This window comes from Pteropus vampyrus, unplaced genomic scaffold, assembly GCF_000151845.1.
Source record: "Pteropus vampyrus isolate Shadow unplaced genomic scaffold, Pvam_2.0 Scaffold143, whole genome shotgun sequence".
NCBI classification, from domain to species: Eukaryota; Metazoa; Chordata; class Mammalia; order Chiroptera; family Pteropodidae; genus Pteropus; species Pteropus vampyrus.
The window spans coordinates 2303331-2316088 of record NW_011888924.1 but is presented as its reverse complement, the minus strand read 5'-3'; positions in this window follow the sequence as shown (position 1 = coordinate 2316088).

Sequence of the window (12758 nt, the reverse complement as noted above, 5' to 3'; positions counted from 1 at the left end):
ACATCCACTCCTGGACTCTGAGAACTCAGGAGTCTCCATGCTCAGCTCGCTGAGGGCCACATAACACCTATCCTGAGTGGGCAGAGATGAATTTCCTGTGGCTGCTGTAACAAAACGTCACAAACTTAATGGCTTAAAATAATGCAAATTTATTATCTTACAGTTCTGGAGATCAGAAGTCAGAAATGGAGGCTCTAGAGGCGAATCCATTTCCTAGCCTTTTCCAGTTTCTGGAGGCCGCCCACATCCCCTTCTACCATCTTCAGAGCCAGCAGTGTAGCATTTTCAAATCTCTCCCTGACTCTGACTCGTCTGCCCCATTCCCACATTTAAAGGACACTCGTGATTCCATGAACCCCACATAAATATTCCAGGATCATTTCTCTTGCTTTAAGATCATCTGATTAGCAATCCTAATTCCATCTGCCATTTTAATTTCCCCTTGCTGTGTAATATAACATACTTACAGGCTGTGGACATCTTTGGGGGACCATCACTCTGCTTACCGCCGGACTCTGCTCACCTGTAAGGAGAGTAAGGAGAAGTACTGTGGTTGATGACATGCACATGCCTCCCAGCCTGGATGAAAATGGAAATGCCGGCTCTTGCACAGCCATGGCCTTGCTCTCCATTCTTGTGGATCCAACCCACCCACAATTACACTCTACCACCCCCAGACCACAAGCAGCCCAGACAAGAGAGGCAAATGTGACATGCGTGCAGGAAATAGTGAACCCCATCTGCCTCACGACTGACTCCAATGTTTGGTGCTAATGAAAGGTTATGAGCTGGCAGATGGATTATTGGTTGCTATCTCTTCATCCAGAAGTCCTCTGAACAGGTTAAGACATTCTACTGGGTGGATAAAGGGAGGCCCTGCTCTGCCCTGCCCTGCCCTGCCCTGCTGGGGACTTAGAAGAGTCAATGCTTGCCCAAGTTCTGGCCCTTTACTTGGCCAGCACAGCCACCTGCAAAAGTCAGCCCCTAAACATCATTCGACAGCCAAAAGCTTTGGCCTCTGAATAACTAGGAGAGCTGCTAGTTATTAACTGATGTGGGAAAGACTGAGGGAGGAACAGGTTAGGAAAAAGACCAGAGTTTAATTTGAGACATGTTAGATTTGAGAAACCTATAAACATTTTGTTTATTCTTTGTGATATATTCGCACAAGTTCTTACGCAACATGAGGAATAACTATTTACAATCAGTCCTATTTGTTGTAAATAAAGTATCTTGATTATTTTTTCTTTTATGATGGTTTTGTTGGTTTTTCAGTAGACAGAAAAGATCGAAAATCTTCAGGACATTGTGCGACATACTGAAGATTTCTCAGAGGGCTTTAATTTCTCTCTCTCATTCTGTGTCCTCTTCCTGGCACCCACCAGCAGGATCCTTTATCTATCCAAAGGGGGTTGGTTTGGGGGTAGAGTTTTCATTTCTAAGCACTGTTAGAAGATGCACCAGAGGATGATGGAAAAGAGCACTTTGTCACAAGTGGACAAACTTCTAGAAACTGTCGGTTTGACTCTATTATAAAACTGTGAAGGTAAATGGAATTCATGACAGATCTGACGTTTACAGTTTAAATTTCGGGGCTTTTAAAATATGTCTTCCTTGTGTTTATTTTGTTAAGTAAATCTTTTTCCCATTTTTTAGCTCCCCCTACCCCTAGCTCCCCAGACATCCAGGAGGGTCAGTCCAGGGAGGGAAATCAGTTTAGTTTTAAAGACTGTGAGTAGGAGGTCAAATGTCAGATAACATTTATTAGAGGCTTTTAACCAGTATTTCATGAAGATGTTTAGGGAAAGGTGGAGACTGAATCAGAGGGGCTAAGTGGGTAGAACCCTGGGGTCCCTCTGTGTGTCACCTGTCCGTATTCCATAAACACGGTCCTGTATATAATGCTTCTGAATTGGAAGGACTTCATGTGAAAAAAGTTTCTGCCATTTTTTAAAAAGTATAAAAACAATGCAGCTCCATAGTATTTCAATTAGGGTTAGAGTCACATACCTTATCTTCCCAACTAGTGTTGGTTTATAATGGCTAAATTACTTTTCCTTTGAGAAATATTCATTTTCTTTGAATGGCTCTCATGTGTCCAAAGTGAAGTTAATTCTTATATGATTACTGGTCGATTTTTTTTTTACTATTGCCAATGGGACTTTTTCCCCCTCACAAAATTTTCTAGCTGTTTTATAGTATAAATGCAACTGACTCTAATAACCTTACATCTTGCTGACCCCATTGCTGAACTCAAGTCATTTTTAGATTGATTTTCCAGAATATAAACATCTTGACTGCAAAAGTGATAGATGTACTTCTTTCTTCTCAAGTCATTTTTTTTTTTATTCTAAGAAAGAAAATTCTTTTCCTTCTTAGAGAATTATGACAAGCATTAAATTGACTTAACTACACTATGTATGGGCATCTTGGTTTTACACTTAAAAAAATTTAATGTATATACAGGTTTGAAAATTCAAAGGCTGCTGATTAAAGCTAACTGAAAAGCAAAATTTCATAATCGTATATGTGAGAATGTGATTGATATATGTGTATATGTTCACAAGTTCTTAATTATACATCTTTTTATACCTGTTTTTAAGTATAATGATTCTGCTTCTCTATTAAGTGAAGATTCCAGGTATGGGGGGACACCCCTTAACCCTATAAGTCATGAATGAAGCAGATGGGAAAGAATCATCCACTAGGAAAGAGGTGGGGTGCATGGTGAATGGGCGGGGGCTCCCAAGGGGATCCCTGCCTGAGAATTGGCCAGGAAGACACCATTCATTCATTGCTATTTTGCAAAAATTCTGCTTGTTTTTTTCAGCCCGCTATGATGGTTTTAGGTTCTCTTTAGCATTTGTCATTTTGTCACAAAATTCTTTCTAGTTTGTTGCACAGCCCCTCTGTCATCATTATTTCTTTTCTGATTAAAAATACTCCTTGGTTAATGCTTCTTAGCAAGTCTTCTCTTTTGAGGATATTTTAATTTGAAGTCCTCCTTCACCTTCCCTTCCTCTTCGTGGTGGGTGTACTGGGTCCAAGGGGCGTCTGTACCCCCAAGGTTTGGGAATGCAGGCATGCCAGGGCAAACAGGCTAAGCAGGCCTGCCTGGAGTCTAGTCTGCAGGAATTATCTCCTGGGAAAGAATGCATCCCAAGAAGAAATAGCTCCAGGCAGACAAACCTGGCACCAGAATAAGCCTCTGGTCCTACGGAGGTGGTCTTGTCGCTTTTACCCATCAAGTGCCTGACCCAGCCATCTGGAACCCAGTGTCCCTAGTCCAAGCTGTCTTAGTCTCTAGACCACATATGATCAAAATCTGGGAGAGCTGTTTCTGGTACAAGGTCTGTAAGACATAGGACCAGAAGAAATAATGTTCCCTTTCACTCATGTGACAAAGTATGTGGATAAAGTATGGAGAGTGGCCTTGCTCCCCACTTCTATGTGGATATACCACAGAAGACAGATGCTTCAGCCCCTTGCGTTTGTCAGAGAACACAAGGCAGCTTTGGCTTTCTGTTCACCAACATGGGTGGCACCCATGTGTGATGGTTAGTTCAATGTGTCCACTTGACTAAGCTATAGTACTCAGTCATTCAATCAAACACTAATCCAAGTGTTGCTGTGAAGGTATTTTATAGATGTGATTAAATCTACAATCAAATGAGTTTAAGTAAAGGAGATTATCCTTGATAATCTGGGTGGGCCTCAATCAGCTGGAAGGAGTTGAGAACAGAACTGAGGTTTCCCTGAGGAAGGAGAAATTTGTGGATTGTGGCATCAACTCTCGTCCGAGGTTCCAGCCTGGCCTGCCTTACAGCTTTCAGACTTGCCAGCCCCACAATCACGTGAGCCAGTTTCTTGCGATAAATCTCTGTCTATCTAGCAATTGACTGATTGATTGATCAATCTATCTATTTACCTTACTGGTTCTGTTTCTCTGGTAGAATCCTGACCAATATACTAGGGAAGTGGCAGCACCCAAGGGTGACCACGGTGAAACATTTGATGGAACTTGCAGTGCCTGTGTGACGTTGTCTTGACTGTGGGTGTAAGACAGAACGGCAAGATGAGGCCCCACGCCTTCATCACAGGCAGTGGCTATCACTGAAAGCAGCCGGAGCGGAACAAACAGCAGATACTTCCAGAAAGAGGTCAGAGTTTGTTGGTAAACACGTGTGCACACCCTCTGGAGCCACTCGGAAATACTCGTATGAAACTTTGAAGTGGTTAAAGGTCCTTCTTCATCGGCAGGTATAAGTGGAACCCAAACAATACCGTTAATCTTCTCGTGACCCCATCTGTAGCTCCAGAATCATGTGGTGCAGAAAAACTGAGTTCCAGCGGAAAACAGATGGCATGCTCAAATTAGGATCGCGCAAGGAGCGTTTGACACATAGACTGTTTGCTCCAGGGTAGGCATGGCATAGGGATACCACAGGTGAGAGCCCAATACTCTGTTACTTCCCCTGGGCTCAAGAGGAGGGAGAGTCTCAGAACCTGGAAGCAGAATTATATACAGAAGGTTGCCTTGTGAAGGCCCATCATCAGAGGGACAGCCAAAGCAAGGCGACCTCTTACGGAGGGAGCCGAGGGACTGAATGACTCTGACCTTACTCTTTTCTTTTCTTTAATCTCTTATCTGGGTTTCTCCCAACGAGAAGCCAGGGACCCGGGAGCCTTTTTATGTGGTCCATACAGGTCTGCCTCGAGGCAGAAAGCCAGATAGAGAATGATGAAGAATCACCTGGAAGGACAGAGAAATGCTGTCTGGCCCACATAGGTTATGGTGGAATACCGACCTGAAGTAGATCTTTCCTCCCTTTGGGGGATAATTTTGTTTGGTTTCCTTATATTTATAGTTTCTCTTTGCTTTGGAGATTCTCAAGCAGGGACACCAATGTTCCCCTAGGGGGGCAATGGAAATGTGTGTGGGGGGACAGTTTCTTTTTCCTTTGGTTGTCTCAATGACTTGGAGGCACGGTTGGCATTTTGTGGGCCTGAGATCAGGAATGCTAAATGTTTTGCAAAATTAAGGAAGAGTTCTAAAGAATGAAAAACATTTTTAAATCCCTGGAGGCAAGATGGCCTCAATCAGGTGAGGGCAGCAGGGAGAATGTGGCTAGAACTGGGGTATCTGGAAGAAAGCCGGTTATGCCTAAGGACAGGGTCCTCAGGTTGCTTATAGCTGCATGGGCAGCTAAGAGGGGTCCCAGTAAATGCAGGAGCCTGGTCAGAGATCAGGAGCTGAGACAAACACACACTGAACTAGTATGGGAAAGATCCATGGGTTCAATAAGCAAGTTATTATAAATCCAAAACTAGGCTAGCAGAGGCATCAAGAACATCTGTAGGCAGGGTGGGCCCATGGGCTTGCTGGTGAGGCAGACATCGTAACTCCAAGGTCACATCCAGAGTAAGGAATGCACTCTAGGTTCATATTAATGTAGGGAGTAGGCAAGATAGCTAAACGTTAAATCAAGCTACACTCCGGGCCTGGTTAGTACTTGGATAAGAGACCACCAGGGACTATCGGCGTTTAAAAAAAAAAAATGAAACAATAAATCAAGCTACACTCAGAGACTGCAGTGTGCTGATCAGCCCTACAGCCAGACCACAAGGAAATGTACAGAACAAACCACAAAGAAACATACAGAACAAATGAAGATTTCTGCTGATATTGCTAGCAAACCATTTCCCTACACCATGAAGAGAAAACAGGAAAACACAAAATAAACACAATCATTCATTCCCTACAGCTAAAACCATGGGGGAACTTAGGGATCAAAGCCTAAAAATTCACACTACACACTCTTCCCTTTCGCACTGTGCACCCATACCATCGAAAGTCTCTAAACTAATTCACAGAAACTGAGGATGATATATAAACTGAATTCCCTGAACACTCGAGGTCCCTCTGTGTCTTTCTCTCTGTCCGTCTCATAGTCTTGGTCCCTCTGAGTCTCAGGCTTTCTGACTCTCTGCCTCTGAGAGGAGACCACACTCTATCTATGGAGTGTTACCCCTTCTCTAATTAACTTTCTTTTTAACTCTAACTGGTGTGAGCTTGAATTCTTTCCTGGGCTCAGTCAAGAACCCTTTCTCTCTTGGTGCAGGGGGCTTGAGTTACCCCCGACTTGTGAAAATTTCCTGTCCTGCATCAATATGGCACCAGCATGAACGGATGTTGTCATGGGCTCAGCTGGGAACACCAGCTGCCCATCTTCTCTGGAGTTCCTGCGAGGTTGTCACTCTCTAGTCAGGTGGGTTCAGTTGAGATGGATGTTAGAACCTGACAGGTTGGACTTTGGTGTTGGGCTTTCTTTCTCCTATTGGAGCAAGCTCTGCAGCGGAAGAGGCCGGAGTGCGCTGGTAGAGGCAGCAGGGGCCACCACTGGCCCTTCCGGAGGTGGGAAGTTGGTGAAGTCAAAGAAAAGGGTTGGTTTTACTTATATATATTAAATGTAAAATGCCAGCGACTATAAGGCCTCAACGGAATTTTAGAGATACTATATGAAAAAAATATGAATGTCTTAGAATCGATAAAAGAGTTCTTTTACATTGTTCTCTCAGTAACCCTAAGAAATGGAGGTGATATTATCTCCATTTTCAATGAGGAAATCGAGGCTGAGAGAGACTAACTTCCCAAATGAAAGGCTTTAGTCCGACAGGAATTTATTTCCCCCAGAGCTTTTCCTAGAGCCAGTGATGCACTAAAATGTCCATTTAACAGAGATTTGAGAGCAATGAGTGGGTTGGAGGAAGCTCAAAGGTAGTTTGTCTTGAAAGCCATCTGGGAAAAATCACATGCTTACTAGAGGTGGCTTTGAGGGGACTAACAAAGACTGTGTTGGGGATTCAAACTCCCTCAAACCGCTCACTTGGTGCTGCCACTGCTTGGAGCCATGAACAATGTGCTGCCGAGGCTTGTCTGCCAGACGTCACCAGTCCTGGAGACCCTTGCCTGACCCTTTCCTGATCCTCTCATGGCAGAGTATAGCTCCAGGCTCTTGTTCTGTCACCATGTGTCACAGAGGCCACCCCCTGGATACAAAGCATATCTGAAAGAAAATAGAGGCCCAAGTAGGCTGCTCCTTCTGAAAAGGTGAGCCGGAGCATCTTCTCTGTGTACAAAGAAAGCACGCTTAGCCTCTATTGGTTTATTTTCAGCTAAGAATCTCATTTCAGAGTCTAATGTAGAAAGAATCCTAGCAAATTGGCCTTTAATAGGGTCTTGTGGTTTCTTTAGGTTTGAGAAGCCAATATAACACTAAAGCAAATTCTGAAGAAAGAAAACACTTCATCCCTAACCCACCACCTTAACACTATTTCCATAGTCACACCGTCACTCCTATTATTTATTGAGCATCTACTGTGTGCCAGCCACTGTGCATACATCACTATGCACAAAGTTCTTACATATAATTATCCTCATTCTATTATATGATCTGCTTAAAAGGCTCATAACCGACTCATAAATATTAGTCATGTTTTCACATAATCTTCATGATTATAATTTTAAAAATAAATCACATTATAAAAAATTTGGAAAACAAGTAGGAAAAAATCCTACCTCAGCATCTAACAAATCCTATTACCTTTCCTGTAGAGTTCGCTACATACTTTTGTACAAAACAATAGCCATATAGCCTGCTTTTCCTAACAATAGGTCATAAATGTTTCCCTATGTTGTTACCTAGTCTTCTTGCAACATAGTCTTTGCTTACAGAAATGTCCAGTCTTGTTGGCATTTTCCAGGTTTTCTCTGCAGTTGACTTCCTGTGCATTGCTGGAAAGGTGCCAAAATGATTGTCTGAGTTGGGATTTGTTCTGAGTGGTTTTCTTGTGTCAGGAACTGTCTGGCTCCGTGGGGCCCCCACCTGCAGGATTCAGTCCTGCCCACATGTGAACGAGCCCCTTTCAGAGAGGAACGGGAAGAATGAGATCAGCTCAACTTTGCAGCTTCTTCCCTTTGCACCCATCTCTTGCCCTCTCTCCCCATCTCCGATGCCCATTTCCTTTGGTATTGGAGCCAGACAGTCCTGGGTTCAAAACCAGGCTCAGCCACTCAACAGAGTGAGCATGAGCACCACGTCACACCTCTGAAACCCTCCGTTTCCTCAGCTTTGGGGTGCAGCACTGTCTTCACAGAGCTGTTGTCCACATGAGATGATGCATGAACAAGGTACCTGCTCACAACAGTGGTTATTGTTTGGGGTGAGCCGTATTTCTGTGTCTGGGGTTTGACCTCCACCCCTGAGGCCCTCTGCCTGGACCTAAACTGCAGACTCACAACCCTGTGAGCAAACTGTGATTGAGTCTGGCTCCCATGTACCAATTCTGCTGGGCCTGAGATCTGCAACCCTGTCACCAGACCTTCTATGTCTTCGCCTCTCTGCTCAAGCCTTGTTCCTTGTTTCAACTTGCTTACTGAAAGTGGCATTTCTTTTTTCTGACCAATGGCAATATCTCCACGCTCCAAACTTTTATGGCCTCAATCACTTTTGCTGCCTAGCTCCCTCCCTCTTTGCTTTGCATTCCCTGACACAAGCTCCCATCCATACACCAAAGCGTTGCCATGAGTTGATGCCTACTCGGTACCATGCTCCTGATGTACCACGTACATCTGTCATGCGGCTACACGTAGCAAAGTATGTTGTATACACTTGCTCTGCTGTTAAGAAAGTGATCTTATTACTAAGCTAAATAAATAAAAATAAAACCTTGCATGTGTGCAGCAATGAATACTACATACAAAGCACCTGCTGGCAAGTTATTACCTTTGATTAACCCAAGAGTCCCAGCTAAATAAGAACAGTTTAGTTAGGCTTATTTTGAAGATGGGAAATTAAGACATGGAGAAATGAATTGCCCAAGTTTGTTGACTTAGTGGCGGTGCTAAAATGAGTATCCTATCTCTTCTAAACGGGTGCTTTTCCCATTATTCTATCGTGCTTCCAGAAATGACTAATAGCCCCTTCAGTGTCCCTGTGGTATATGCAGTTTGGAAGATGTTTATTAATGAGTCCAAAGTAGTTTGTCTATTCTAGCTGGCCACGAGAAAAAAGAAAGCACTTGAAACAGAATACAGTAATATTACTTGGATGAAGCATTCCAATGGCCATGCTGAAGACTGCAGAAGCGAGATGCTTTGACCACTTCAATTAAAAAAGAAGAGGGAAATAGAAGAGAGTGACTTTGAGGGCAACAAGGGGAGACATAGGGAAGGGGAGGAAACTTCTGGTGCCAATGCCAGACCTGTTCCTGTTAGGCTCCCTCTAACCCTGGCTTGCCTTTGGGAGCTGCCGCGGGTTTAGGGAAGCTGACCCAGCAATGTGGCCGGCCCCTCCTCCAATGCCGGTTCAAGGCCATCTAAATGTGTGGAGGCAGGGGCTCCTTGGCAAGCTGTCTTAGAGAGCAGGGATGACGTTCCCAAGGCCTTGATCCCTGTAGGCTCCCTCAGATAGACCCTGCCCCTCTGCCCCTCTATCTTGTCCCTCTAGACCACAGAGTTTGTTAAACCCATCAGCCTACCAGGACCCTGGGTCTGGCCTCCCAGAGAGTCTTTGTGAAGACTAGGCCCAAACTCTATGGTGACTTGTCACATTCTTTTACTGACAGTTTACTCCATTCTCTCAGAGTCCTCTTCCACTGGGTGAGCCCCATGAAGGCAGCCAGGCCAGTACACCCCTCAAGTTGGGTTACTCTGAATGAGTCACTTGACTTACTCATCCTGCTAGCTTCATAGAGTTTTTAGTATCCACATTCCTCAAAGGGTTATTACGACTCTCAGGAGGGGAAAAGATGATATTAAAGCACTATTTATAGAGAAGTTTTATACACCAATAAAAATGAGATATTCAGGTGTGACTCAGTTACGAACTTAAAAAGACAAAATAAATAGTTCTCAAAACTTGACCTGTAACCAGAATTTGAGTAGCTGTGATCCTCTTTGCTGTAAGCAGGGCCAGTTGGCCACTTCAACATGTTTTTCAAATAGACTAGAATGAGCTACAAAAACTCTACATTTAGAAAGTTATTTTGTATTGATTGAATATATGTGTCTGTAGGTTAGACATAATGTTTTCTTTAAATCATTATGAAAAATTAATTTCAAACATATACAAATGTAGAGAGACTAGTACAATAAATCCCCATGAACCCATCTGTAGATTAAAAAATCATCAAACTCATGGCTAAGCATGTTTCATCTAAACCTCAACTTTCCCCTTCCCATATTAATTTGAAGCAAATACTAGAAATCATATCGTTTCTTATTAAGTTAGTAGTATATATCTCTAAAAGACAGGGACTTCCTTTTAGAAAACATAAAACATCTAAAAATCAAGAATAATTCCTTTTATCATCAAATATCGAATCAGAAATCAACCTCCTCTGTTTATACATGTCATACATTTTTAGGTTTGTTTATTTAAACTGGGATCCAAATGAGGTTCCCATATTACAATTGATTAATATGCTTTTTAAGTCTCTTTAAATTTATACGTTACCCTTCCTCCTCTCTACTGCACCCTTGCCATTTATTTTGTAATAGAAAACCTAAATTATATTTTAAAGACACTAAATTAAAATTACCTTGAGATCATAGGTTGGTCCTAGAGGAAAACTGTATCAGTTAGGAGAAGGGGAGCAGCCATACTTTCCACCCACTTTTGTAGTCAAACACCGATTCATTTACAAGGGAGTAATCCGTAAAAAGCTACCATTACATTGTCATATTAAGGCGCACAGGCATATCTGTGTAAGACAGTATTTTAATTTTCTAAACCAGTTCTTAAGCAGTCCAGACTCTTATAGAGTTACTCCTTTCATTGGTGGTTTCTAAAAGGAAAAATAAAGTCATGGAGCTGATTGTATGTGAAAGAGCAGAGCATACTGTTACTGCAAAGGGGAACACTCAGGGCGGGAGGCGGATCCTCCACGGATAAGAGCATGAACGTGCATAAAGATTAGCTGCGCAAGGCTTCCAGAAACATGAAAGTTTAAAGACACCTGGTTGCTATGGCTGCACCAAGTAGAAAACAGAGACAATCCTCATTTACCTACGGTGTACAGAAGGGTTTGGGGGACTGCTTTCGTCTACATCGCCGGCACTTTAATTTCCCATTACCCATCGCAGGGTGGGGTAAGCAGAGCTTCTGCCCCCTAACAGCTTTGGCTGAAATACCGAGGTCCCAGAGGGTTAGCCTGCAGGGCGGGAGGAAGGAGGCCTTCTCTCCCTCCGCTCTCACCCCCCGCCCTCTGCGTCTTGCCAGTGTACACCCTGCCTCAAGAGGGTGGTCCTGGGAGAGCAGCGGAGCAGCTGGGCTGGGTGGTCGGGCGGGGGTCTGGACGACACCAGGGATGCCTGGTCCTGGGAGCGGGGCCAGGCTGGATTGTTTTTCTGGCCGCTGTGGGTCTCATCATACATTCCTCTCCCCCGTACAAGCTGGAAATGCCGTTGCTCTGAGCATCTGCGTGTGAGCACATATGTGGTGTGATGAGCACATAGGGAGAAGCCGAAGGACCCGTGCTCGGGGCGTTCTCAGTCCTGAGATCCTAGCCCTCCGCCCCAGTCCCTCAGCCTCTGCCCTGCCAGGAAACTTGGATGGAGACCAGAGAGAGGGGGCCTTCAGTCCCCCCGACCAGGCCCATCACAGGCCACCTTGGAAGGGCAGTGTCAGCTCGCCATGAAATGGAAATCGTAACAAGAGCCAAGCCCAGGGACTTTCTGCGCTAATTTCATTCATTCTCCTGCAATCCCCAGGGTAGGTGGGAAAGGACCAGAAGGAAGCAAGGAAAGGAAGCTTAGTGAGGCCGAGAAACTGGCTCAAAGTTTCAGAGTTAAGCCAAGTATGACTTGGAACCTCGGTTTTCTCAACTGCAATAATACCCACCTAAAGAAGTGACTTCAAAGAAAAGATGAGCTAATGCATGGAAGGTCAAGTGATGAACTAAAACACTAGCCAAAGATAAGGTAAGAAGGTTAGAAAGCTGCTTACTCAGCACAGACCCAGATGTTTTCCTAAACACAAGGCACGACAATCTCTAATGAAATTTTTCCTGTGATGAAGTAGCTTATCTCATGGTAAGAATATCTTGTCTCTTTTCATAGGCTTCAATAAGGCTCATGTTATCTTGACTCAGAAAAATAAATGAGGCCTGTAAATATTTGTATTTTGCCTGAATTAGCCTTCGTGTTAACAGAAGGCTGCTCACCGTGAAGGGGTTATTTATTTCTGAGAGACCAAGTTCCACATTCTGTGTCACCAGCAGCTTTTAGCCACCCTGGCACAAGTTAGTCTCCTGACAAACACCTAACTGACAAACACATTATTTCCCGATTCCTGACCTAATGTTCAGAGCTTCATCCATTCATTTATTCTACATTAAAAAAAAATTTTTTTTTCCATTCATTCTGTAAATTTCAAGGCTGTCCGCAGGACCAAGCTCTGTCTAGGTTCTGGGAATACAGGAGACTTGTTCCTGCCCCGCATGGAGCTCACGGAGTTTCCTGGGGCGACAGAAAACTCAAGCAAACGAGTAGGCAAAAAAGGATGTGATCAGTGCTGGGAAGGAAAGCAAAGAGCAGATGCAGAGAGAGAATGGTCATGCAAGGCCTCTCCGAGGTGGAAACCAGAAGGCTCGTGAGGAGGGCCTGGGGCTGGAGACAGAACAGCAGGCAGAGGGAACAGTTTGAACAAGGGACTGGAGGTGAGGCTGGCAGGGTGAAATGAAGCTCAGCGTCTAAT